The sequence below is a fragment of the Suricata suricatta genome, chromosome 14 (genome assembly GCF_006229205.1).
Source record: "Suricata suricatta isolate VVHF042 chromosome 14, meerkat_22Aug2017_6uvM2_HiC, whole genome shotgun sequence".
Taxonomy (NCBI): Eukaryota; Metazoa; Chordata; class Mammalia; order Carnivora; family Herpestidae; genus Suricata; species Suricata suricatta.
The window spans coordinates 78037724-78065123 of NC_043713.1; the positions used below are offsets into that span (position 1 = coordinate 78037724).

The 27400-nt window shown below is 44.9% G+C and overlaps 2 long non-coding RNA genes across 2 annotated transcripts; both read left to right on the top strand.

The window, feature by feature from the left end:
* The first annotated feature begins 6174 nt into the window (after positions 1-6174).
* On the top strand, positions 6175-11863 carry LOC115278275. Its single transcript, XR_003902795.1, has 2 exons — positions 6175-6259; positions 11539-11863. It is a non-coding gene; the product is annotated as an uncharacterized LOC115278275 (long non-coding RNA).
* Positions 11864-12790: 927 nt separating this feature from the next.
* On the top strand, positions 12791-23438 carry LOC115278274. Its single transcript, XR_003902794.1, has 3 exons — positions 12791-13023; positions 13461-13653; positions 23236-23438. It is a non-coding gene; the product is annotated as an uncharacterized LOC115278274 (long non-coding RNA).
* Positions 23439-27400: the final 3962 nt, after the last annotated feature.

A 27400-nucleotide genomic window follows, 5' to 3' on the forward strand; every position in this document is an offset into this window, starting at 1 on the left:
ACACACAAGAGGAAAGGCTCCTAGGCAGAGGGAAGAATCTCTGTAGACAAAAGGAAAAAGCAAGAAAGGACAATACCTCCAACTAGTTCAATGCTGATGGGACCTTGAGGTACTAGGAGCAGGATGGAGGCAGACAAGGCCAGAGAGAAAGCCCTTCAAAGACTTTGGACCCCAAATTGTGGAGATGCCCCTTTTTAGGACCCAAAAGTCTCAGCAGAGGACAGATCTGTGAGTCTTGCATGAGGACCAAGTCCAAACTATGGCAATGGGGAGGGGAGGAGGAGGTCACGACTGAAACAGAGACGTTGACATTATTCTGATGGCAAGACTCAGATTCAAGGCAGAAGGGGTGAAGACATGCTCTAGATAGCCAAGAGAGAATTTTCTGATAGAAGGAGGAGGAGGGGCTAGATTTCCAGCTTCTGGCCGACGTAAGAGACTCGACTCACACAACAAAACACTAGACAAAACCAAACATATACAAATATCCCCTTCATTCACAGCGTGGGTGTGAAAATATTGCCTACAATTTGAGGAAATCAGAATTTCTATTTCCCTGGGAAATCACTGGAATGATGACTATCCTCCTATATCGCTCCTCTGACTTTCCAGGTCAGGGTGGGATGAGCTCATCCAAAGGGAAGCAGGAAGAAGTAGCCGAGAAAGTCATAGGCTGTGGTTGTTGGACTAGTGGTTCCAGGTCTAAGCCTGCAAAGAAAATCCTAATAATGCAACCTCTTACCATAATGAATCTAATAATAACTGCTGTGTCTTGAGCTATTGGTCTACGCCAAGTATTGAGTTAAAAGACTTAAATGTACTAAATTACTTTATTCTCACAGCAATCCTGTAAGGATTAATAAAATCGTAGCCAATTTACAAGTGAGGAAAATGGGGATTTGGTTTATCACTCCACTGCTCAACTAGCAAGTGGCAGAGACCCAGAGACCCGGGGATCTGTGGCCATAAGATCTATGCTCTTACTGCTATGCCACAATTCAACATTTTCCAACTGGCAACCCATTAGGTATACCACCTGCCTTATGATTTTCTTAATAATATTATTTTTAACTAAGTGCATTTAACTTACTCTGAATAATAACACTAAACCTACCCAGAAATCCATAAACATTAACACAACGCACAACCATTCAAATAAGGACCGTTTCTACAATACTATGTACTGAGAACAAGAAGTCAGCCTAGAACAGTAGTTGCTGTGGGAATCGTTTGTATAAGTTCAAGATCAGACAATCTAGTCTATAGTGGTAGAAATCGGAACTGTGGTTTGCCTGTGGGAAGCAGGGTGAACGAATAGGCTAGAACAGGGTAATGGCAATGATTTACATTCTGATTGGGTTGTTAGTTAGGTGGGCCTACACATTAGTCAAAACTCATCAGACTGTGTGCTTAAGATCTTCACATGTTATTGGAAATTAGTATATTTCCATTTTTTTAAAAAAGAGGCCTCGAGGTGCCTGGGTGGCTCAGCTGGGTAAGCATCTGACTTCGGCTCAGGTCATGATCTCACGGTTCGTGAGTTCGAGCCCAGCATCGGGCTCTGTGCTGACAGCTCAGAGCCTGGAGCCTGCTGCAGATTCTGTGTCTCCCTCTCTCTCTGCCCCTCCCCTGCTCGCACTCTGTCTCTGTCTCTCAAAAAATAAATAAGTGTTAAAACATTTTTTAAAGAGGCCTCAAATTTAGACTTTTGTCATTGTCTTCAAATGAGGTTCAACATAGACTCCCATCGAGGCACTGACTTCATGTAACCTTGAACAGGTGTGCCTTTTCTAAGCATTTGCTCTACATGAGGTCTGATTTATTTTGTATATAGCATAATTGTTTAGTGCTGAACTCTTGTGTAAATATTTTCATTTTTTAGGTGTAAACATTTACAATACACCATACTTCCCTGTTAAAAAGACATGCTTTGCTAGAACAAGTTCTAGACTACCACTTAGAAGCTGTGTAACCTTAAGTAAGCCATTAATTTTCCTTTGTCTCCGTTCCATTGTTCATAACATGTGTTGATGACAATGAATGCCTCTTAGATTGAAAGGGTGTCCAGATACCAAGGTAGGTGACGGTAGAGTGCCTTCTAGTTTTGGAAAGAATATAGGAACATGGTTAATGTTATAGCATACAAAGTGCCTTCCTTTTTTAAATTTATTTTTGAGAGAGAGAGAGAGACAACATGAGCAGGGGAGGGTCAGAGAGAGAGGGAGACAACGAATCAAAAGCAGGTGCCAGGCTCTGAGCTGTCAGCACAGAGCCCAACATGGGGCTCAAACCCTCAAACTGTGAGATCATGACCTGAGCCAAAGTCGGACACTTAACCGACTGAGTCACCCAGGTGCCCCAAAGTGCCTTCCTTTCTAAAAAGCAAACAGTCTGGTTAACTGAAACCTAGGGCCATTCATTCATTCACCCATTCAACTAACACTTGTTGGGTACGTCCTCTGGGTCAGGCACTATTCTAGGTGCAAAGTTCACTGCAACGACAGTGATTGGAGAGGTAAACCGATAAACTGATTATCAGGTATGGAAATGCTGAGCACATAGTCTGTACCCTGCGCGGTTATGCTCGTTACTAGTAATCATGTTAGGAAGGAAACGAAGTAGCAAAGACAATTAGTTTCCCTTCATGTTCCCTCACCCATGAATCTCTGATAGTTTTCCTTATCTTAAACCTTCAGTCTAAACGTGGAATTATAATATGAGCCAAAGACCTTCTGAGCCTCAGTCACTATTTTTAACATTTATTCAAACAAATGCTTGACAAGTACATGTTACGTCCCTACAATGTAACCGACCCTGTTCTGGGTGCTGGGGATGCAGCCATGCTAGGGCATAATGGATTACTTAGCTTTTTGGACTGATGACTTCATAAACAGAATCTTGTGGGGCACAATGGGGGAAAAAAATTACTGAACTACTAAAGTCACCATGAACTGGGAAAGTTTGGGAGCCTCTAGTCTAGAGAAAAGACCCTATTCAAACCCAGAGGCAAACAAATGAATTAATCCGGAGAGAATTTGGAGGGCAAACATGACTTTGCACTTCTCTGGAGTGTTGGGGAGAAAAGAAACACAAAAACAGGAAACAAAGCGGGGATGCCGGGCCATTAAAAAAAAATCTGCCTGAGCTTTGTGGATGCAAAGCTCTTTATCTGCGGAGCTCAAAGAGCTTTATTACAGGTAAATATCCTTGTGTGCAGCTAATAGGAGAGGCCAGGCCTAGGGAGATTAGGGGAGAATGCCTATTTAAGGTCACATAACAGTCAGTGACAAAGTGGAGACTCACAGAGTGGTCTGTAATGGGATTTGTCTGCTGTCTATTGTATCAGCCTAAGACGCTGGGCGTGTGAGGCTAGGCTTCAAGGCAGGAACCCGCAGGAGACCGGGCATCTGAGAATCTGCGGTAGGGACTTTGGGGGTCACGGAGTATGCCCCCCTTTGTTTTCCAGAGCCCACATTGAGGCTCTGAGCGGGCCGGGGGCTGGCCTGCCTGGCAGAGCCTGTCTGTGGCAGAGCCAGAAGTAGCGTGGAAGGCTCCTAGCTTCCCCCTCATTCTCTCTTGGAGTTTTCCTGGCTCAAGTGATTTGTCTAGGAAAACCTATTAAGGAAATTCAATTTCTCTAAAGCTGGCTCGATAGAACATGAGTTGGATCAAAGCTGGTGTGGAAGGAATTAGAAAGGATTGGTGAATGGGGATGCACACAGACTTGGGGGGCAGAACCGTGGCTCTGTTGAGGAATAGTGTGGGACCTCGGGCGAGTGTCCCCCAGCCGTGGCACTTCTGTGATCTGGGAGAAACACCAAGGGGTCTGGGCTCATTAATCCCAAAAACACTTTAGCCTTCATGTGATCCACTTACTGGTTGCAAGATACCCTGACCTCGGTGTTCCATTCTGCAAAATGGGAGATACCCACAGTACCCACTCCGTGGGTCTGCAACGAGTCATAGAGCACCCCCATTCTGAGAGCATCAAGCCTGGAATTGCTTGGTGTTGGTGGTTTTTACCCTGAAGTCACCACTGGAGAAGTTTGCTCCAATAGTCAACTTTGTGATGGGTCTACCCATCTTCTGTAATTTACCATTTTCATGTGATTTCTTCTAACTCCACAGCACTGTTCAAGCTTTGGATCCAACTCGAGTTGCCAGGAAAACTGCAGAATACCCAGTTAAACTTGAGTTTCACATAAACAAAAATTTAACTTGTTTAGTATAAGAATATCCCAAATATTACATGGGATATAGTTGGGCTAAAATGTTCATCACTGTTGAGCTGCATTTCCATTTACCTAGATCTTGTACTTCTGTTTGCCGAATCTGGAAACTGGGGCGCTGAGCAGGTTTATGTTTCAGATTTTAGTTTGGGGGGAAAATGTCCCATCTTTCATGTTCCATTTGATGAGTTTAAAGCAGGCAGGAGTTCATTTGTGGGTCTGAATTTCTTCACATAGTGAGAATGGAACCAATGGCTTCCCCCTCAGAGCTCAGCTGCCCTGTGGCTCAGTTTCCCAAACGTTACTAGAACAGTGGACTGAAAGAAAGGAGGGCGGGATTTGTAACATAAATGATCATTCTGGTTTATAGCCATGATGCCTGAGCCTTGGTTCCAGACATTTCTGGTGAGAAAACCCAGATAAAGAGCATCAAAGATGTGATGCCAGAACTACCTGGAAACCAAAAGGGCATCAGAATTCATATTGATAAGAGAGATGAAGAGGAGAGCTGCAGACGTTTAAATTCCCAGGGATACCTCTAAGTCGTTGGGTCTGGAAGGCGTCCTGGCTTGCAAATCCAGGGTGCTGAAACCCTTCTATGTCAACGTATTGTTCTGTTAAATGGGGTAGTGTGACCTGCATGTTTCATCCTTATCCACCCACATCTCTAATTAACCTTAACAATACAGGTCTCTAGGCTGGGAGTTAAAATTACTCTCTTCTGGTTCCACAACATAGCAGGCACATCATCGCTTTTTGCTAGTGTCATGCCCAAGTTAGCCACCTGCAAAGAATTTTCTAGAAGGGCCCCAAAGTCTCATGGTTTGTTCGCACATGTGGCTCACTGAGCAAGGTGCCAGGACTTCCTGGGAAAATCACGTACTCCCCATCCAAGCCCATAGCCTGACTGTATTTACCCATCTCTCTCTACCGTCCCTCATTTTAGAGAAGATGAAACTGACATTCTGAGGGGGGCTGCCATATACCCAAGGGCAGACAGTATCAGACCCAGATAGTAGATGAGAAAATAGGGAGGCAGAAAGGGTTAGTGGGAAAATCTCCTCTCTGAGCCTCAGTTTCCTCATCTATAGAATGGGCTAATTTGATACCCTTTGCCAGGCTATTCGTGGCGGTCAGATGAGATGCTACATGGACAGCCCGGGGTGCAATGCTTAACTGATTTAGTTAACAATAACTTGTGTGAACTGAGTAGTCATATAGCTTATGACTTCCCGAGATCTCTTCAAAAACTAACCCTTCAATGGGGCACCTGAGGGGCTCAGTCGGTTGAGTATCCGGCTTCAACTCAGGTCACGACCTCACGGTTCGTGGGTTCGAGCCCCTCTTCGGGCTCTGTGCTGACAGCTAGCTCAGAGCCTGGAGCCTGCTTCGGATTCTTTGTCTCCCTCTCTCTCTGACCCTCCTCTGCTCACACTGTCTCTCTCTCTCTCTAAAATAAATAAAACATTTAAAAAAACTAACCTTTCAAGAATCTGTTCAATAAAATAACATAAACTGAAACTCTATCTATGCGATATTGTCATTTGTCCCCGGGTACATTTAATAGATTTAATATCTTAAATCCACGTATGTTTAAATACATCCAATCTGCTAAGTGTATTATGCAGATTAAATGAAAGACAATGTTCTGATGAACTGTGGGTTCATTCCTTTGGCCTCTCTTGCTCTTCCATTGTTACAGAGCCCAGCTGGGCATCACACAGTTGTTGTTACTGATCCCTGGTGATTCTCGCCCCCCCCCCCCCCCCCCGCCAACTCCCCATGCTGTCCCTTCCACCCTTGCTCATCCCAGCCTCCCCCCTTCTTGGCAATCGGAACCTGCTTTCCCAGCTTGACCCCTGGGGGCTTTCCAGAACCTCGTTACTTAAACATATATTGACCTAGGCCTTACTTCCCAGGGTGAATTATGCCACAGCCAGCAAACTCCAAACCATAAATCAGCCCGCAGCCCTGTATAACCGTCTGCTGATGATGCAGCTGGCGGAATGGTGTCTTCATGGGACCCGCTGGTAAGAGTGCTCTAAATTTTGCTGGCTGACAGCCCCCTCTCTCCTCCTCACCTGGCTGGCGTTCCCCTGCCTCTCTGTCTGGTTTTGTCTTTATCTTCCCTCGCGCATTTGTGCCAAAGATAAAAGGACTTCTTCAGGGTTCAGGAAGCCAGGGAAAGGTAAGCGGCCTGGCTTCAGCACCTGACACGTAACAGGTGTTCCGCACACAGTCGCTGAGGGAAGCAGGACATACAAACAGATGACATGAGGATTACTAACTACTATGATTCACCCTCTTCAGGGAGACCCTGAAGGCCAAGCCAGAGACTTACCCATCCCTCACTCTCCACCTTCTGCAATGGCGCCTCTGGTTCCAAGGACCGTCAACCCACTGGGGAACAGATGGATGTTGGGTGCATTCTGAGAACCAGGATATCTTCCTTCAGTGGGTCCTTTTTCTTGGCCTCAGCATCTTTGCCTTGCACCCTTCTCTCCAACTGTCTAGGTGCTGAGTTAGGCTCAGATAAATGTGTAGTCTTAATTGAATATTTAAGTGCTTCTCTCTCGTTTGTAATTTGAGGGGACTCCTTTTTGTCTTCTTCTTGCAGGGAGTCGAGGGAGAGAAGCCTCGAATGTACATGTGACCAGATGAATTTTGTGCAATATTAATTAGCACTAAATCAATATTTGGGATTTGTAATCTGCCAAGAGGCCGGCTCCCTTGGCTCCAGGCTTCCTGGAATACCAAAGAAATCTCCCACCCCAAGTTTATGGATTTAGAAGATTCCCTACTGACTCCACAGTTGGAAACATTTCCATGTAATAGAATAATGATCTCTGAGCCACATATTTCTGGCATTTGTATTTAAAGAACACTCTTGTTTAGCTTGGTTGTAGCTTCTAATAAGGATGAACATTGGCAACACTGGGCTATAATGAGCCCATTTGTGGGATGAGAAAACTGAGGCCTAATTATATCAAGTGCCTCTTTTTCTTATTTTTTAAAAAACTATTTAACATTTATTCACTTTTGAGAGACAAAGAGAGACAGAGCGTGAGTGAGATTGGCTTAGAAACAAGGAGAGACACAGAATCTGAAGCAGGCTCCAGGCTCTGAGCTGTCAGCACACAGCCTGACACGGGGCTCCAACTCACAAACCGTGAGATCATGACCTGAGCCAGAGCCGGACCCTTAACCAACTGAGCCCCCCAGGTGCCCCCTAAAGTGCTTCTTTTTCTAAGAGTCTCCTTCTGAGATCAGGATCAGAAGAGAGAGAAAATCATACCATAATAATATTATGACCCATGGAGCTATAGCCACCAGTAATACATACATTGAACACTTTTTTCTTAGGCATGAACTCCTGTAATCCTCACAACAACTAAATGAGGGTTGGGCTGGAAGTTACACATGGAGAAACCAAGGGTCAGGGAGAGTAGGCACTTTGACTAAGCTAGGAACAGTCACGCAAGGAATCCAACTCCAGTGTGCCTGACTCTAGACAGCACATTTGACCACTACCGTGTTCTGGGGGGTGGCGGCTGGGCTCACAGGGGTCCTTAACCTGAATCCATGGATCACCCCTGCCCCCAACAAGCCCAGGGATGGGGCTTCCGAGGGCTTGTGAGCTTTTTGCAATTGCACTCACTGATCTCTCTGTTTGCCTGCATTTTGAGGACTACTGAGGGATGGCAGATTATCAACACGCAGATTAGGAACCGTAGGTTCGAGCAGGAACCATAGGTTTGAGCAGCACCAAATTGGAACATGGAGAGAAGAAACATTTGTCAACATCGGAACCACCCAGATGGGCCAACCGGTCTATACGCTGCCACCAGATAGAGTTCTTTTCACTTTTGAGCTCTGGTCCCTGCCTCTTAGCAATTTATTTTGGATAAAACTGAATAAATCAAGGCGCCATTTGAAGCTGTATTACAGAAAGCAAGAAGCAAAACCAATGGGGCCCAGCATTCCTCAGACCTGGAAGAGCAGGAATTGCCCAGCTCACCCCAGGATCAAAGGGACGAGGCAAACCCTTCATCACCAGGTTTCCACTCTTGAGGGCAGGAAGATGTCAAGGGGGAAGGCTTTCTTTGAAGTGTCAAGATAAGACCCATCTCCACCTCCCTTCAGTGTGAAAGTCATTCCTCTAGGAGCCAGGGGAGGGTGTGAGGCATTTGGCTGTCTGTATGAAAGCTAGGAGGAACTTATCTACTGAGGCAGATACCTTCATGACTCCAGACTGTGTCTGGACCCAGCCAACAATCTCAAGTGAAAATCAGTCCTTACGAACATATGAAATGTCGAGCCATCTTCCCATGTGTCCGATGCTATTCCATATAAGGTATATCTGCATGGACTTTTCTGCTGAATCATTGCGTACAGACAGCCTAGCACTCAAAGGAACCAGTTAGAGCTGCGCCTCAGGCTGTGTGAGCTTGGGTAAGTTATTTAACCTCTCTGAAGCTCAGTTTCACCGGGACTATTATCAGATCTTATGCTCTTAACTGCTCTGCCAGAATTCAACATTTTTTAACTGGCACCCCATCAGGTATACTACCTGTCCTATGCTTTTCTTAATAATATTTCTTACTAAATGTATTTTAACTTACTCTGAATTATAACACTAAACCTATCCAGAAATCCATAAACATTAACACAGAGTACAACCACTCAAATAAGTACCGTTTCTACAATACTATGTGCTGAGAACAAGAAGTCAGCCTAGAACAGTAGTTACTGTGGGAATCGTTTGTATAAGTTCAAGATCAGGCAATCTAGTCTATAGTGGTAGAAATCGGAACTGTGATTTGCCTGTGGGAAGCAGGGTGAATGAATAGGCTAGAACAGGGTAATGGCAATGATTTACATTTTGATTGGGACATATAAGAGCTCCTGTCTTTAGCGTTAATTTGAGAACTCAATGAAATTATCCAAATTAACCATTTTCTTCCTGCAGAAACACTTCCAAAAAATTTGAGCTGGTAGGTTTCTTCATTGTCTGGCTCAAGACATCTGGTCCAGGTGGGCTTTAGAATCAAAATATCTGATTATATAATATCTTTCCACAAATGTTTTGCCCAACATTTTAGGTACTTTGAGTTGAAGAATAAGACCTCATTTATCTCACTCTTTCAATATGGTCAGCAGGATGTAGTAGCTAAGAGCAGATTTCCAGCATTTAAAGTCTGGCTTTACAATCTAATGACTGTGTGAATGTTAGGAAGTTACTTGGCTTCCCTGTGACCTGGTTTCCTGATCTGTGAAATGGGGCCATTTTATAGATGTTCATTATGTGGATTGGATGAATTATATTGGTAGTTAGAGCAGTGGTTGGTACATAACAAGCACTCCGTAAATGTTGGCTTCAATGTGTGCCTCCTCCTTCCACTGGCTTCCATAGAGAACCAAGAACTACTTGTCAAATGGGATTCATTGAAAAACTTAAGTCTACCCAACATTGGATTCTAGGCTTTCAAAGCATCTATTCGCCTTGCCCCTAGGATGCTTAAATTTTAACTGAAAAATTCATATATCTTCATCAAATCAGTCATTCAAGAAATTTGAGGGCCAAATCTAGGCTAGGTGGTTATTCCCTCTATTATCCAGAGAGCTTTGATATGCCTTTCCTTGCTCTGCCCACAACACCCTGGGACACCAACATTGCCCTTTCTCCTCTGCCTGCTATTCCTTTAGGTCTTAGCTTCAATGCCACTTTCTTCTTGGAAGCCATCCTTGACTCTGGGTTAAGTTAGATCCCTCTATCTTATGCCCCCCACACCCTATTTCTTCTATCATGTTTTGAATGACTGAGTTAATCTCTCCCTTCAACATTCTTCAGATCCATCAAGCTAAGCACCATATTTGCCTTTCTTTTTCCATATCCCCAGTGCCCAGCACACACAAGTGCTCAAAAATATTTGTGGACAGATGAATAAAAGGGAATTTCTGTGTGTGGCTTCCCTTCTTGAGAGGCATTATATTCTCACAGCATCTCAATGGTAAATGGTATCCTCACCTTGCAAAGTTTAGCAGCAGTGAGTTATGACACATTCAGAGTTTGCAAAACCCTCTGAGATAGCAAGGCCAGTCTCATTGCCTTTCAGATAGAGAAACTGAGTCCAGAGAGGTACAGCCATTCACCCAACTGCACTTAATGGGCAGAGCAGAGGGCCACGAACTCCAAGAATCTTCGGAAAGAAAAAAAAGTTGAATTCTCTCACTAAAGTCAACTACTCATTTAGCATGGAATAATCAGGACTCCCCTACTGGAGATGGAGGACATCAAGGTGGTTCATTGTGACAATGTAGCTTTCTCATTAGAGGCAAGCATTCGGGTATAGCTAAAAAAAAATGTAAAACATGGGCTAAAAAAAAACACGGGCTCAAATTCTGCAGATCCTATAATATCTGCAATGTCTTCATTTATAAGTGGGTGACATGATCATTTCTTTTAGGAATTTCATATTTTATATGAACAAATGCAAGTGTTGTAGAATAAACAACTTGGCTGACCTTTCTTCCTGGTTCCTGAGTGGTAGACCGAAATCTTTGGAATTTCCTGAGTCAGAGGAATGTCTTTGTTATTCATGAGCCCCTTGGATTACACCTGAGTTTAAGCTAAGAGTTGAGGTGACTCAGGATGGGGACTGGTCAACCAGAAAGACCAACTGAGTGAGATTAGAGGGTTGGGGCTCTGACCCAGCCTCACCTGGTATAAGAGGAAGGCAGTTGGAGACTGAGCTCGTGTCCGGTGATTCAATCACTCGTGCTTGTGTCATGAAACCCCAATAAAGACTCTGGACACCAAACTTGATGAAAGTTTCTGTTTGGTGAACAAAGTGATATAGAATGAGGGTGATGCACCCCGATCCCAGGGGGAGAGGACATCAAGGTCCTGCTCTCAGAGTGCTCTCAAGCTTCCCCGCAGGTCTTCCTGTTTGGCTGCCCTTGATTTGTACCCTTTACAAGAAAAATGCAACCAGGCGCCCAGCACCTTCCTAAATTCTGCCAATCATTCCTATGAATTATCAAATACAAAGAGGGCCTGGGAACCGCCACTTCTTTTTAGACAGCTTGTCAAAAGTGTGGGTGGCCTGGGGATCCCCAAGCTTGTGCCTGGCAATGGAGGTGAAGACACTTGTTGGGAGATGCACCCTTCACCCCTGGGGTCTGCACTAACTCCAAGTGGTTAACATCAGAATCACATCAGCACAGCAGCAGATGAGGTGCCTGTAAGAGACTGTGGCCACAGTGGTTTTGCCTTTGTGACCTGTCCTCCCCCATTTCCCTTCCTCAGGTGGTCTCAGAACCCATCTTTGCTGGAAACCCATTTCATGGAGTTTGGTCAAGACTGACGATCTTCTGTCCCCCACACCACGTCATGGGCACTTAACTGAGACTGAAGTAATCAAACTCTTCCTGGCCTTTTCTCCAAGAAAGAGGGTGGCTCTCAGCTGGAGAAGGTGAACCGAGGGCCCCCTCTGGCCATCACATGGGCCATGTGGAGGGAGTCTGTCTCAGGGTCAGAGAGAAAGACAGCCTGCTGAATCCAGGAGTCCTAGGTCAAGTGGTACTTTGGGAAGCTCCAGTTCTGTGAACCAATAAATCCACCCCTGCTGTTTCTTTCTTTCTCTTTTCTGCTGAAAGTAATTGGACTTGGGTTTCTATCAGCTACAAACAAAATTCCTGATTGTTATGGTATCTGACATCATGACTTCCATATAGTAAATATTCATCACTGGTAGGCGTACTTCTAAAATGTGAAAAATTGGTTCAAATTCTCCAAATTTCCCTTTTTTATTTATAGCCCACAATGACCCACACTACTCCCCTCCATGAGTGACAGTGCAGATGACCACAGATTCTTCTCTCTCTGTCTATTGGGAAGTGGCATCTAATTCCTCCACATGGGAATTTCCCCACTGGAACCTCCTGATTTGTTTGACAGGAAGAACGTGGTGAAAGGGATATTCTGGGATGGCTTAGACTCAATCGTAAGAATCCTTGAGCTGCTGCCCAACTTCTGTTTCTGCTGTGGAGGGAGCCTGGCTGCCTTGAGAGTTCTGTGCTGGGTGGGGGTGAGGGGATACACTGAGGCCCTGGGATGACACGAAGAGACAGTGACGCCCCACCAGCCCCCAGACGGTCTGGCCCCCAGCCACCGTAAGCACCCCAGTAGAGACCCCAGGCACAGTGTGACACAAAGACAAGTCATCCCCACCAAATCCCACTCCAGTAACAGGCTCCTAGGCAGACTCACGAGCCCCTGAGTCTTAGGGTGGTTGGCGATGCAGCACCAGGTAAGTGGAACAGACAATAGCAGCTGTTGCCTTTCCTCAGTGCTTCCTACGTGCCAGGTACTTGAGGCGCCATCTTGTTGATTCATCAACAAACTCGAGAAGTATTACTATTCTCCCCACTCGAGGCAGGAGGAAACTAAGAATCAGAGAGATGATGTCACACGCATGAGGTCACACAGCTAGGAAGCAATAGAATCAGGACTTCAACCTGATTCTTCAACCACATTCTGTCGCCCTTGCCTCCTTGATTATGCTGTGAAACCCAGCAAGTTAACCCCCTTCTGAAATGTGGCCCCAACCATGGAGTTTCTGTCTTAAACAGAGCCCTGGAGGGACCCAGCCTACTCCAAAGGGGAGAGTTTATTCATAACCTCGTGGACAAAGTTAAGAGAAACTAACTAGCAATGAATGGTCCGGAATCCCCTGGAAAATCAGAAAAATGCTATCTGCCCCTCTGAAGCCTGAGAGGTCATCCAAGCTTGGTAAGGACTGAAGCAGCAGAGAGCTACACCAGGAGATGTGGCTTTTCTTACAGAAAAGCAGCCACTTCAAACCTGCCACTTGGAACAGAGGAGCCTGAGGAAGAAATACCCCAGCCTCTCTCCCCTCTCCCCCTCCCCGCTGGCGCCTCCCATTGGCTAAACCCACATAGAAGCCTGAGGGCAATGGAGCACATGGAGGCAGCCTAGAGCGGCCAGTTTCTTGGGCACAGAGCAGAAAGGAGGAGGGTACAGAGCAGACCCGGGGCAAACAGCACAGCCCCAGCTGGTCATGATTTCCCTATTTCCCACACTTGGTACAGGTGGAAATTAGACCTTCCCAAACTCTGATGAAAATACATGAACTATATTGTCCTCTTGGGGGTTATGGAGTAACTAAACCTGGAACTCGACTCCATTGGCTTCTGTCACCTTCCCAGAGCTCATTTCCAAAAGGAAATAACGCCTGCCCCAAATCTCCACCTGCCACGGCCACCTCTCTGGACCTCCAGCTGCCAGGGGCTGACAGTAAGTCACAGAAGCGCGTTGATTTCTCAAGGGAAAGATGAGCAAAGTGAATGCAGAACTCCTCCATGCACCGGATGAAAAACCCTGTGCAGGAAGGCAAATGAGGTAAGTTGGAAGGGGTGCCGGGGAGGGCGGGATAAAGCCTTGCAGTCACAGGCTTTTCTGAGGCAAGGAAGAGATCTAAAGAATGTCCTCTATACTCAATGCAGTCCACAGTCAATGAAAGAACTTCTGGGCTTTGCATTTGATTTCATTACATGCTTTTTGATTTCCTGGGTAGCAGACGGCTATTAATTAGTTTTCATTCAGGTTAATCCAGCTTTTCATTCACGGACTTACTTTCTCCCACTAAGAGTTTAAATTTAAAATGTCACTAACAAAAAAAAAATTAAAAAAAAACATTAAATGTCTCTAACAACCTGGATAATTTAGTGTCAAGCCTTCAGCAGTCAGGGAATTATAACTAATGAATAATATGTTCAGCTAATTTAATTCTAGAAGCGGCTTATTAACATATCAAAAGACTTTTAAAATGTGCACCCTCTTTGACCCTAAAATTTCCTGTCTAGCACATGGCTTTTTTTTTCTGCCCTAAAGAAATAATTATGGATGTACACCGATATGCAGTTTAAAAGGTGCTCACTGAATTATTGTTTAGGTTAGCAAACTCTGGGAACAAATCTAAGAGTTAACAAGAAAAAACAATCACGGCCCTGGTAATAACAGCCATAACAATTATTGCATTTGATAATGAGTGTTTCCTACATGCCCGGGCACTATTTTAGGCACTTTGCCTATATTAGCTCATTTTATCCCCACAACAGCCCTGTGAGGTTGCTAATATCACTTGGCCCACTTAAGAGGTAAGAAAACTGAGGCACCGAGAGGTTAGGCAACTACCCAAAGTTGCATGGAGCCAGGTAAGTTCATGGTCAATGTGTGCCAGGCCCGGAGCAAGAGAAAAAAACAGGAGGCCTACAGACCATTGGAAAAGTTATAAACCTAGCTAATCAACTGTCAAATCTTATGTATCCTACCCTCAAATCTGGACTGATATGTGAGGCTGCGTCTGAACACTGAATCCTTGGGCTCCTTGGAGGTCTGTGGCTGGATGTGGTGGTTCGGGATGAACTGGCCCATAGCCGGCCACTTACTCCCTTTGTTCTCGTACCCCTGGCTCCGACCCACGCTGTTGAGGGGCCGCCTGCAGACGTGTGTGGACAGGCCAGCCAACACATCCAAGCCTTATCCAACACCTCTCCATCAGAAAAAGAGACAGCATGAGTGGAAGAGGGGCAGAGAGAGAGAGAGGAAGGAAGAGAGACAGAATCCCAAGCAGGCTCCATGCTGCCAGCATAGAGCCCAACGTGGGGCTCGAAATCACGGAACTGCGAGATCATGACCTGAGATGAAACCAAGACTCAGATGCTTGACTGACCGAGCCACCCAGGCGCCCCCAGGACCTCTCCGCTTAAAACCGGGGCCCCTGACATCCTTCAGATCTATGAGTACACACATCGGAAGCATAGTTCTTCCCCAGGAGGCCATGCCCAGATAGAAACAGGCACAGGCCCTGTAGACGCAGATTTGGGGTCCCAAGGGCAAGAAATATGGGATTCCCAGGTACCGGACTGTGGTTTGGAAGGGGACATGGGTTCTACAAAATACATCTCCTCACCCCATAGACTACTCAACCACCCCATGGGAGGGGCATGGGGGGAGGGCACCAGCACAGGATCCTCTCAAGTGGGAGTCCAGAGTACAGGCCTCCTTATGCAAGTGGAACAGTGATGGTAGAGCCAGCATTTGGACCCTGGTACCTACACTCAGGGCCTGTTCCCTTAACTAAGGTGTCACTCAAGATGAGATTCTCTTAATAAATTGTTATACATCCGTAAAATAACATACTATTCCGCCGTTAAAAAAGTAGGGGCACCTGCGTGGCTCAGTCGGTTGGGTATCTGACTCTTGATTTCAGCTCAGATCTCATGGGTGGTGAGATCAAATCTCACATCGAGCTCTGCACTGGGCATGCAGTCTACTTAGGATCCTCTCTCTCTCTCTCTCTCTCTCCCTGCCCCCTCTTTCTCAAAATAAACAAATTTATTTGTGTATATGTACACATATAGTATGGAAAGATATTCTAAAATTTTTGTAGGTGGTGAGGAAGCAGGATAGAAAATTATAACTATATTATGATACTTTTGTGGGAAACATTATGGTAATATACATTTAAAAAGAACATAAAAAGAATACACAAAAATGTTAATATTACATTTTGGTAATCGTGAGATTGGGGGCTATTTTATTTTTAATTTTCTTTTCTTATCTATATTTTCTGCTTCCTATAATAGCATGAGCTACTTAATTATTAAAGAGAACGAATACATGAAAGTTACATTTTAAAATGACAGGCATACTTCATTTTCTGTGCTTCACAGATACGGCGTTTTTTGCAAATTGAAGGTTTGTGGTAACTCTGCACCAAGCAAGGCTATTAGCACAGTTCTCCAACAGTATTTGCTTACTTCATGTCTCTGTGTCACATTTTGGTAGTTCTCACCATATTTCAAACTTTTTTCTTATTATATTTGTTGCGGTGATCTGTGATCCGTGATTACAACTTGCTGAAAGCTCAGATGATGGTTAGCATTTTTTTCCACTAAAGTATTTTTTAAATTAAGGTATGTACATTGTTTTTTAGATGTATGCCATTGCACACTTGATAGACTGCAGTGTAGTGTAAACATAACTTAAAAAATTTCTTTTTAATGTTTATTTTTGAGAGACAGAGTACTAGTGGGGGAGGGGCAGAGAGAGAGGGAGACACAGAATCTGAAACGGGCTCCAGGCTCTGAGCTGTCAGCACAGAGTCGGGCTCGGGGCTCAAACCTACAAACCGCAAGATCATGACCTAAGCTGAAGCCCTACACTCAACCAACTGAGCCACCCAGGCTCCCTAAAACATAACTTATATGCACTAGGAAACTAAAAAATCATTTGGCTCATTTTATTGCAATACATGATTGCAGACCACAATACCCCTGATGTATGCATGTACACTTCTTGCCCACCCGATAACAAGAGACCATACTGGGCCTTGTAGGAAACACCAAGATGAAAGACATAATAATGCAGAGAGGTGGAATATAGTGCACTGTGTGTGCAGCAAACACACTTCCTCTCCACTCAAGGAAACTACATTTCCCAGCTTCCCTTTCTGCTACGTTGGAGTCACATGACTGAGTTTTAGCCAATGGGAAGTGAGCTGAAGTCATGCAAGCCATTTACCCCATCTTTCACCCTAAACATGTTCCGTGTGACTCTCTGGTCCTGTCTTCTCCTCTTTTGATCTCAGAGGCCATGTATTCCAGAGGGCCTGCCTACAAAATGGTGGAGGCCTGCCTGATCCGCAGGACCACTGAATGAGCAGGGTGACCAATATCCTGGGTTGCCTGAGACTTTGTGGAGTTCCGGGTCTCAGGACTGTCAGTATTTTTTTTAAGTGTTTGTTTATTTATTTATTTATTTTTTTTGAGAGACAGAGCGAGCGAGCGAGCGAGAGAGCACATTCATAAGTGGGGTGGAGTCAGAGAAAGAGGGAGAGGGCCCCAAGCAGGCTCTGTGCTGATAGCAGGCCTGATTCCACTAACCCGGGACCAGGACCTAAGCCCAAATCAGGAGTTGGAGGCTTAACTGACAGAGCCAAGCAGGCGCCCCAGGGCAGAGCTATTTAAAGCTCTAAATAGGACAGTCCTGGGGGAAATGCACTGCCTACATGAGTAAAGGATAAAATTGTATTCTCTTAACCCTCATATCACAGATCTTTATTTGTTTTTTTAAGTTTATTTATTTTGAGAGAAACAGACAGCACAAGCGGGGGAGGGGCAGAGAGAGAGGAGAGAGAAAGAATCCCAAGCTTCGTGCTGCCAGTGCAGAACCTGATGCAGGGATCAAACCCAGGAAGCCCCAAGATCATGACCTGAACTGAAATCATGAGTCCGCAGCTTAACCAACAGAGTCACCCAGGTGCCCCAAGTCATAGATCTTTAGATTAGCCTGATACAGCAGTACAGCCTAGTCCTGCCAAAATACTGTAACAGGAAAAACTCAGTACTTAAAGGCTGAATGTTCCAGTACCATATGCACCTTTGTGTGCTGTGACACTTCCCTCTAATTCCCTGGACAGCAGTTCTCCCAGAAAAGAGACAAAAATACAACTTACCTTCGGTGGCATTGTGACAATTATATAATATGTAGTTGTGTAAAACTCTTTGTAGCTTGGATCACTCCGCAAAGTGCATTTTCATCATTATTATGGTGACTATCTACTATGTGGCTTGGATTAAATGCTGGGATGAACTGATGGATAAGACAGAGCTTCTGTTTCCAAAAGATGGAAAAGCATGTAGATATAGATGAAAAATAGTATGAGGGATATATAGACGAATTACTAGTTAACGCAGTAGGTTTGTTTTTTGGTTTTTCTCTTGGTCACCTAACATCATCTGAAAAACTTGCCTTTGTTTAGAGAAGTTCCCACATTATAAGACTCTTCTTCTGAAGACATAAGCTAGACTCACTTTTCCAGCCTCCCTTGCAGCTAGATATTTGGCCTACGTTCCACTGATCGAACACTTCCAACGTAAAAAAGCAGATTTGCACAAAAGCCACCATTTTGTGAGAATGGGAGTCAAAATGTGCCAATTTTCAGGCAATCAAGGCCTCTAATATCTGACTCCCAGTTTCATCAGTAAGAATGGCAGAGTTTAGAACAGTACAGTAAAAACCGTAGTGTGAGCATGAGCTGTAGTATTGGTACTGAGAGAAGGTGTGCAAGTTTCACCAGGGCATTGTAGAGTGCTCTGAGTGTTATCTGCACGTGGTTGTCTGTCCGACCCTCCTGGAGATGCTGCGAGTCACCTAGTATCTTTCAACAAATGTATATTCCGCGTAGACCAGCTGGATCGGTCTCAATGGCCCACCACCGACAATGCTAATTAGATAGAAAGCTAGCTACATGGACAGATCTTTTTACTCTCTGGTGGAGACCAATGAAAGCTAGACAAAATGTTAAAAAAAAAAAAAAGGCACTGAAGAGTGACTGTTAGCAAGCAGATTGTGGAAAGAGAGGAACTGCATTGGGTAAGATTCCTGTTCTCATTGCTTCTAGACCAGGAGCAGTCACTGATCTGCACCAACCCAAGAAAAATAAATAAACAGGAAGTATCAACTCTGCCCAGATCTGTAGCAGATCCCAGAACATCCAGAAGAGACCCCAAGAAGCCAAGTGAAGGCTTTTAGCTACTGCCTCCCCAAAGGTCGAGAGCATTGGCAGCCTTGTAGAATGGAACAGACTTCTGAGTTTCCACACCATGGCACTGACAGGTCCAGAAGGCAATCCAAAATCCCTCAAGAGACAAATGAGCAGTTGGACCTTAAATAAGCCTTTCTTCATTCATTTATATCACAAACACCTGCTGGGCTCCTCTTACTTGCCAATCACGCCGAACGCTGCGAGATGCAATTATCAACCCAGTTCTGCTCACTCATTAACAGACATTTGTTGAGCCCCTACTGTCCCCCCACAGTGTGAGCTCCTCTGCTGGGCTGGAGTGTAACAGCACATGCAAGGAGAAGAATCTGCCCCTCAAGGAGCTTCTATTTCCACAAGAAAGGCAGCTCGTCAACAAATATGTCCACAATTAATTCACGAATACCTATGGGGATGCATGTTATGAAGGAGCCAGCGCACTGCTCTGCCAGAAATCCCCAGGGAACTGGAAGTCTTGTTCTGTCTTGTTAGTGCTTGAACAGAGACAATTGTGTTGAACACATTTTGGCCCTTTTACTCCTTAGTAGTCATCCAAAGGCCCTAGAGCTTTTACATTTGTGCCTTTCACACATTCCTTTGTATGAAGGGGTTTTTTTTCCCTTAAAGAAGAAAAAGCACAGCATCAGGAAACACACACACACACACACACACACACACACACACACACACACCCTTTATTCTTCCAATGATTACATAACTCTGAGAAGTCCTTCCAAGACTTGACGTGAAACTCGACCAAACCTATAAACCCCTTGCAGCTTAGTTGGCAAAGAAGTCTCTGCCCACAGTACATAAAACCCTTCGTGGTTGGGTGTTCCAGCAATTTGAACTCATATAAAAATGTCTGGCCCCCTGAAGCCTGCTCAACAGAAGCTTCGAGCTTAGACATCAGCTCTCCCTAACAATTACAACTTGGAAATTCTCACTGGAAAAGTAGGCTCATCATGGGCAGGGGAGGGAGGGGGGAATATGCCGACAGACACCCGGGGAGAAGGGCCTGGAAAAGAGGTGTAAACTCTAGTCGTGAGTGAGAGAGGGATTATTTGAAGGAAATTGCACCGGAAAATGTAACCTCGTGTAGGCGGCTGATGGGAAAATCAGTTTTTCGTGTGGGCAAAGCAGTTGGACCCAGGAGGCAGAAGGAGTGTGAAAACCCAGGAGTCTCTAAGTCAGAGACCGCCAGGCATCTTGGGTGGTAGACCAGGGGAATATGGTATAAACACAGGAGGGGAAAGAGAAAGGAGGTTTGGAGAAGGGAGAGCGAAGCCTAGCATGAAGGCACACCCAAGGACATGCTCCCCTTTGTCGCCTGTCATTGGGGCCCAGGGACTTCAGCTGCCCATAGCTAACCCTTGCTTTCTGCCTCCCTACATTCTGAGTATTGTGGGAAGCCACTATGGGAACAAGGCAGGGGAATGTCCTTCCAGAAACTGAAAATGATGACACATTGCCTACCTCTTCCTCCAACGCAAGTGCTGCTGATGCCACCACCGTCTGACAGGGAGGGTGGTGGGCAGAAAGCTACCAATTGGCTTCGAGACCCTTTGGCTTTCACACAATAAGGACAGAAAGCAGAAGCAAGACTGTTGGTCAAAGATAAAACCAGAGAGAACTTACAAGATTAAAGAAAGTGAAAGCTAGAATTCCATATAGAGACTCAGAAGATACTGGATATTAACCAAGAGTCTCTGTGTTGTTTCAAACTCCCGAATCTGCTGCCCCGTACCCAGACCTGCCTGCTGAAATGTGTAAGCATCGTGGGTGAGCGTGGTCAGCCTATGTTCAAAACGCAGGAGCCTGGGCCCTCCACTCCTCCCTCTGGGGCCTCGCCAGATCTATCCAACACTAAGGCGCACTGGTCCAGTAGAAGGCACTGGAAAATTAGACCCTGCGCCTGCCCACAGGGGCTTCTGTCTAATTGGGAAGAAGAGCAATGAACATATTGAGAGGCTGGCAGCAGGAATTATTTTTCTCCTTTCAACTTGAGACAAACTTTAGTAAATCTTTATGCTGAATGTGGAAAGAAGGATAATAGGATTTTTGTTTTGTTGCTTTTTAGATAACTGCAATAAGTTTAATAGCTAATAAGAACAACAAACAGCTAACATAAAAGCACAGGGCAGTATTTATAAAGCCCTACCATTTATGTTTAAAAAGAAGGGATGTGCACATGTTTACAAATTTTCTTGTATGGGCATAAAATATTTCTTTTTTTTAAATTTTTTATGTTTCTTATTTATTTTTGAGAGACAGAGAGAGACAGAGTGAACAGGGAAGGGCAGAGAGAGAGGGAGACACAGAATCGGAAGCAGGCTCCGGGCTCTGAGCTGTCAGCACAGAACCCGACACGGCGCTCAAACCTATGAACCGTGAGATCATGACCTGAGCCGAAGTTGGACGCCCAACCAACTGAGCCACCCAGGTGTCCCAGGCATAAAATATTTCTAAAAGGATAGTTAAGAAACCAGCATTAACAGATTGGCTCAGAGGACAGGAGGATGGGGCAAGGGGGTTGGTGCCACGTTTGAGAGACCTTTCATTCTATTCCCTTTTGCACCCTGTGATTTTCCAACCACATGAAGGTTCTCCCTGTTCAAAATAAGCAGTTTTTAATATTAAGGGTCAGTATTTAGCAAGGCCTGCTATGTGCCAGGCACAGCACCCAAGACTGAGAGTTAGAGGTGAAAACTCCAAAATCACTTCCCATGAATATCTGATAGGTGGCAGATCTGCTATTAGCTCTGAAACATAGCTGCAGGGTGGGGTGCAGAGAGACTGACAAGCAGAATGGTTGGTGGTGAGCCTGAGGTTGACAGATGGAGGGGTTCAAGTCAACAGACTAGAGTTCAAAGCCTGGTTCTTTCACTTAGTTGATGTATGAGCCTAAATAGGTGGTTAGGCTCTCTAGAGCCCTACAACATGGGAATAATGATGGTAAAGAAGGAGTAGGAGGAAAGGAGGAAGGAGGGAACAAAATGATGATGGTGATGATGACAACGATGATGAAGGAAGAGGAGGAGGGAAGGAGAGGCAGACAATATCAATGGATGTTGTGAAGATGTGATGAGTTGATGCGTGCAAAGTGCTCACTACAGGGTCTGACATAAGTCATCGCGACACCCAAGGCAATGGTTGGGAAGAGTAATATTCATAGTTACGGTAATATTACTAAGCAGAGACTCAGAGTGATTAGTTCTGGTGTGAAAGACGGGTAAAGCATGATGGGGACGAGGCATGTGACGTGGTACGTAATCGATGGAAGGCTGGATCAAATCCACAAGGGGACAGCCAGCCAGCAGCATGGCCCAGGCAAAGGCTTGGAGCTTTGTTCACATTGCTGAATTCTCTCTCTGTTGGCTTTGGTCCACAGAGTGAAGCAGTTAATCATGTGGGAGGAGAGGCAAGGGAAGAGAGGGGGACTTGATTTGGAAATGCCAGATCCGGGGGGACCCTGGCGGTTATAATAATGTTTTCTTGCCTCTCTGTCTATCTTAACACCTGGTCATTTTCTTGTCAGATCAGATCCATCCCCACTTTGGCTGGGACACACATAGACTCACTCACTCCTCAGACAGCAGATAGGGTGCTTTTCAGGACAATGGATCATGTTCTATTTCTTCTTTCTGTCTTTAATAACAACATAAGGTTGTTGGGTGAGGTAATTAAATATCTCTACTGCTTGTGTGGCTGTTGATCAAGTTCTACTTCTATCAAACGTATCCTGATGGATGAGTGGTCTTTTGAGCTCCTTTGTGTTCCCTTTGTTTGGTTTGCTTGGGGGCTTTTCTTGTTTGGGGGGAAGAGATACCTTTGACTAGGATCTGCTGTAAGACACTGGGTATTAATAAAAATTGAATGTGGAACATACTATGTTGAGATAACATTTTATTATGTGTGTTTATTGCTCTGACAGTAAATTAAGGAACATTTAGCAGGCGTGTATGTATTTAAAGAATAGTTACTGAATGTTTTAGGGATTCAACCCAAAATATACATTTCCTATTGCCCTCACCAGGCTTCTAAATCAAGCTGACTGGAGAGTATCTTGAGATCCTAAAGTATCCTTTCTGTAAATGGCTCTTGATCTACAGGGTCCTGACACGGTGATAACTAAGAAAGACACAGTAAAAAGTTGAGCAACATTGTACAAGACTCAAATGTCATGGAGAATACCTGATTTCATATTTTCAGCATCACAAAAGGCTTGTTTTCCTAGCATCTGATCTTACATTTGGTATATAACACTCCGAATGTCTTAAATTCAAGCTGCGAAAATATACTAATGTTACCTACTTTCTATACTGAGGTGCCCTGTGAAGTTTTTTTTTTTCCAGATTGTTTTTCTTTTTCAGAAGGATCTTTCTGTTTGATGACAGCAGTAACGATGATGGTGAGAGAGATGATCACAACCGTGAGAACATTTGAAAACACATCGGCGAACATTCACGGGTCTTTCAAGCCTGGGTTCAAATCTCACATCTGCCGTTTACCAGCTGCCTGACCTTGGGCAAGCGAGCTAATGTGTTCTGTTTTCTCATCATAAATTAAAAATAACCCTTCCTGCTTCTTAATGTTCTCCCAGGGATGACAGAGGTGCCTTCTTTTGATGGACTTCAATTCTTGAGCGGAAGTTTCCTAGAGAATTATCTTTAAAAGGCATTCAAGGGTTAGTCCAGGCTCACCAGGGAAGAGCTCAACCATCAATTAGTGATGTCTGCCCTGGGCGCACAAGGGAGAGAGGGCCTTCCAAAGGCCACGGTTCTCTTAAATGCAGTGTAGAGAAAGGCAACTCTGAAAAAGTAAATGATTCACACATTATTAACCCAGGAGCTATAATGATTTCCACATGGACTTCCCTAGAGTTGTTTCTCTTCGAATAATATACAATTTTATACTTATATACACATACTACACATACATATAAATACACATGTATATGCACATGTGCATGCATGTGCATATACGGGCATATCTATATCTATTACCTAGCTACCTAGTCTACTATCTATCTATCTCTATCTTTCCATCAATCATCTATCTATTGAGAGAGTAAGCAGTTGCAAAGCAAACTACAGCAAACAAGATAGATTTACATAGATGCACTGTCCCAAATCCTTGGTTAGCCCCTATTTGCAAAGCAGGCAGGGTCCACACACTCTGCTGGCATCCAGCCTCCTGTCCCCAAGGAGATTCTCTGCACCTTTTGGTCACAGTCCTGCAGCTCGGTGGGCCTCCCTCTGCCTCTCTCAGGCCAAGCTGTTCTGGCACACAAACCTTTGGCTGGGAAGGGAGAATTTTTTTTTTTTTTTTTGGCCAAGTTGAGAACTTGAGGGTTGCTTCTTTCTTGTCTGATTCGTTTCTTTGGCATTTAGAGGTGGTTAATTCTCCTCAAAATGTCGCTCCTTGCTCCTTAGGAGAAGAAGTTCTTAGACGCATATGCGTAAACATAAATGTGTGTGTCTATGTACATCTACCATATATATTTCAAAAGGTCTTTTTGGACATCAAATGACTCGTGCAAAACAACATGTTGATGAGTTAAGTGTAAATGAATCAGAAACATGTGGCTTGAATTCCCTTCCAAATACCCTAGGGTTTCAAATGAGGGGGGGAAAGGTACTTGGAGAAAAAAAAATACATTTTGGGTCTTGCTGAATCTAAATCATTTGAAAAATAGTTTAAGATGTTTGCTAAATCCAAAAAGCAGCTTTGCTCCCGCCATATGGCAATGTCAAAGTGGCTCTTTAGATAGCTTAAGCCTAATTTTAATTTTTTGCACATGTGGTAAAAACATCTTTGAGGACTCTCTTAAGCCACTGTTCAAGAGAGGGCTCAGAGTTCCGGGATTTTTTTTTTTTTGCACCTCATTTGCATAGAAATGGCCACGCCCCAGCTCTTCCGGTTTGTTGCATAGGCCAGGCCCTCATCGACCCGTTGGATCTATTCCTTGGGCTGTGGTACCTCCATTGCGGTCATCTTTTCTCTCCATGCTCAAGGAGTTTGCAACAGACCCTGTTCTCCCCCAATCTAACGGGTGTCTGTTGGGAAGTTTGCTTTCGTCTGGGAGAACATATGTGGGCACTTGGAACATTATTCCCAGGTCTTGCCGAGTTTCCTCTGCGTCGCCTCCCAAGTAATCACAGCAGGATGCTCCCTATTTAGTAGACTGGGCAAGTTCCAGGGATTGGGGTCATTAGGTGGCTCAAAATATCCCATGGTCCTCCGGGCTATCTCTCCAGCCCCACGGATCCATCCCAATCCTCCAGAACAGAGCAGGGAAGGGTCTGGAACAGTGGTTTTCAATGGCAGTGGTATCACCCGTAGCGGGGGGTCGGGGGGGGGGGGCTCAGAAATGTGTGGGGGCGGCCTTGACGTCAGTGATGCGTGGGCACTACTGGGAGTTAGCAGGGAAGGGCTATGGGGTATGTGAAATGTCCTGAAGGAAATCGAACACTCTCTCCCCATGAAAAACGGCCCTGTTTCTTGCAGGATTTTCCAAAGCGCCACTGGACAGACATTCATGTGGGTGAAAAGCCTGCTAATGATTAGCTGTGCTCGGAGCCTAACCCTGGCTTGTATAGAGGAGCACGAGTCATTTTGTTTTCCAAGTTCAACGTACCCTGCGTTTTCCATACATGCCACTACCATACAGTCCAGGGGGAAACTGGACTTGGCGGTGCTGGTGACAAGGGGAAAACTATGTCCCTCACGACAATGCCGTTGGCAGGACGGGTGCAGCATACGCCTATCAGCTAGAACGGCAGCAGCCGTGTTCACAGCAGGTTTACACAGAGAAGCAACACGGATTATTTGTTACGCTCCTCTTTGTCCTACTTCTCATTCAGACCACTGTTACGAAAATGCGTGCATGTGACTTTTGTGCAGGTACATTGTATGACCCAAAAATTACATATGGAGGTTTTGTTACCTCTGATTTTCACTTCAGTTTGGTAAAGGGAGGTTACAAAACATTGGTTACAAAAGCTAGCACAGAGTGTGACATGATAGATTTGATAGTGAAGCCCTGGATGAGAGCCAGAGGTGCCAAGGAATGAAGTCCCGTGGAAGCAAGAGTTAGTATACCTGGACGTGGTTTTTGTCTCTACCGCTGGCCGACGGTGCGGGAGTGGATCCTGAAGGAGTCTGCCTTTCTGATGTGAACCTCCGTGTCCCCCACGCCAACATGAGAACGTGAGACTTCCTCACTGGGCCACAAATTTAAATTTCTCAAGTGGAGTGAGGAAAGAGGACTGTACATCTGCATGTGGGACTCAGGAGAATATTCTTCACTATACTCCATGGGGGAACGCCCCCTCTACCATTTTACACAAGACTCTTGATCCTTGGACAGCACCGCTCAGGTGTAGGGGCATTAGACTTCCCATCTACGTGGAATTTTGCCCCCCCCCAAAAGTTAACTACGGATAGTCTGTTGACCAGAAGCCTTATCAATAATATGAATCATCAATTAACATATATTAGGTATGTTTTATTTTTTTTATGTACTGTATTCTTAGGACCAAATTAGCTAGAGAGAACAAAATGTAGATAAGAAAATCATAAGAGATAGAAAATACGCTTATGGTGCTGAAATATATTTATTGGGGGAAAAAATGTGCCTATAAGGACCTGCAGAGTTCTGTGTTGTTCAAGGCTCACCTATACGCACGACGATTTCAGGTGCTGGTATTTTTTTAATGTTTTTATTTATTTATTTATTTAAAAAATTTTTTTGGTTTATTTATTTTTGAGACAGAAAGAGACAGAGCATGAGAAGGGGAGGGACAGAAAGAGAGAAGGAGACACAGAATCCAAAACAGGCTCCAGGCTCTGAGCTGCCAGCACACACCAGATGTGGAGCTCGAACCCACAGACTGGGGCATCACGACCTGAGCCGAAGTCGGACATTTAACCCGCTGCATCACCCAGGCGCCCCTGTTTTTACTGATTTTTGAGAGAGACCAAGCATGAGAGGATGAGAGGCAGGGAGAGAGAGGGAGACACAGGATCCCAAGCAGGCTCCAGGCTCTGAGCTGTCAGCACAGAGCCCTACGTGGGACTCAAACTTGTGAATCATGAGATTGTAACCTGAGCGGAAGTCGGACGCTGAACCTACTGAGCCACCCAAGTGCCCCAAGGTGTCATTTTATTTTACCTCTTTGTATAAGGATATCACCACAGATGGATTTCTCTGGACTTTGAGAGGACAGTGCAATGATTCACAACATCTGAGGCAGCCTCTGTGATGAAGAGGTGGGAAAGAGAGAGAGACTGACAGACAGACTGTGGAAAAAGTCACCTGGTTAGAGACTTCTAGATGTAGTGAATGCTCAGATTATCATTAGCTCTACAAATCTAGTATTCTAACCCAGGAGTCAGACAAGTTTTCCATGAGGGCCCAGAGAGTAAATGCCTTAAGTTTTGGAGGCCCTATGGTCTATGCCAGAATTCCTCACCCCTGCCATTATTCCAGAACTCCTCACCCCTGCCATTGCTCCACAGATGTGGACTCAGCCA